Raw genomic sequence first — 1,825 nt, forward strand, 5'->3', positions numbered from 1 at the left:
AAAGTGTCCCGCGATGTTCATCCATCCTCAGTCTCGCTGCCCGACGGACCTGAAAAATATAAAAAAAAAAAAAGAAGCTTCCTCTCAATGGGACCTCGTCATGTGCCATTGGGGGGGGTGGGGTCATCTGGTTACATCAGCGGGTGGCCCTGCCATTGCCTATATAACAGCTGTCACAGCCAGGAGACAGCAGTTGGCGGGAGGCCTCCCATGGAGGTGAAGTATTTTCTTTCTTTTTTTCCGGTCCATCGTGCGGCGTGATTGAAGATGGATGGACATCGCGGGACACTATTTTATTTTTAATTCTATAATAAAAGAATTGTCAAAAACTGTCTTTTGTGGTTTTAACTTTCTGACACTTTTTTTTTTGGTGAATGGGTAGGGGTACAGTGTACCTGGTACCCATTCACATAGGGCGGGGCGGGATCTGGGGGTCCCCTTGTTAAAGGGGGCTTCCAGATTCCGATAATCCCCCCACCCGCAGACCCCCACAACCACCGGGCCAGGGTTGTGGGGACGAGGCCCTTGTCCCCATTAACATGGGGACAAGGTGCTTTGGGGGGACCCCAAAGCACCCTCCCCATGTTGAAGGCAAGTGGCCTGTTATGATTCATGGGGGGGGTGCTCGCACATCCCCCCCTATCCTGGCCTGACAGGATGCTTGCTTGCTCAGATAAGGGTATGGTATGGATTTTGGGGGGACCCCATGCCAATTTTAAAAAAAATTGGCTTGGAGTCCCCCTTAAAACCTATGCCAGATCCAAAGGGTCTGGTATGGATTTTGGGGGGGGCCCTTTTTTTAATTTTTTCTTTTAATTTTGGCGTGGAGTTCCCCCAAAAATCCATACTAGACCCTAAGGGCCTGGTATGGACTGCAGGGGGGGTGGGGGGGGGGTGGTAGACCCAGGCTGATTTTTTCCTTGATTTTTATCTATATTGCTGGGAGCCAGCAATACATTACAGATGCAAGAAAATTTTAAATTACATTTCTTCCCTTTAGAAATGTCATTTTGCTGCGGCACTGTAAAACACATCACACAGATGTGCCAATTTACAGGCAGACTAAGGGGACCCCCCCGGCACGATATTTAAAGGAATATTTCATTTTTATTGTTTCACTTTAAGCATTATTAAAATCACTGCTCCTGAAAAAACGGTTGTTTTAAAAACTTTTGCATTGATACATGTCCCCTGGGGCAGTACCCGGGTCCCCATACACTTTTTATGGCAATAAATTGCATATAAGCCTTTAAAATGAGCACTTTTGATTTTTTATGTTCGTGTCCCATAAACAAATTTTTTGTCTGTTCCCATGTTCTGGTGCGAACCGAACCTGAGGGTGTTCAGCCCATCCCTAATGATGAAGATGAATCGAGGGTGGACATTTCAGCAAGACATTGATCCCAAACACAAAGCCAAGGAAACTCAATTGGTTTCAAAGAAAATAAAGCTGCTAGAATGGCCCAGCCAATCACCTGACTTGAATCCAATAGAAAATCTATGGAAAGAACTAAAGATCTGAGTTCATAGAAGAGGCCCACAGAACCTTCAAGATTTGAAGGTTCTTCAATGCTCAGGTGTGATTTCAAGGTGTGAGCATTGCACGCGACTAGTTTCTCCATACAGGTCATTACCAACAAAAAGATTTTGTAACAAGTATTAAATTTCAGTTAGTGTGTTCAATACTTATTCCTGTGCCATTCCAATTTATTTCACATAAACTCATTTCTGAACTAATTTGTTTTGGTTTCTTTTTATTTATGGGTTGCATGGGTTGTTACCGACATGTGGTGCAAATTTCATGTCAATACACCTTTAGAAATAT

Source organism: Aquarana catesbeiana, linkage group LG07, assembly GCF_042186555.1.
Source record: "Aquarana catesbeiana isolate 2022-GZ linkage group LG07, ASM4218655v1, whole genome shotgun sequence".
In the NCBI taxonomy this organism is placed as follows: Eukaryota; Metazoa; Chordata; class Amphibia; order Anura; family Ranidae; genus Aquarana; species Aquarana catesbeiana.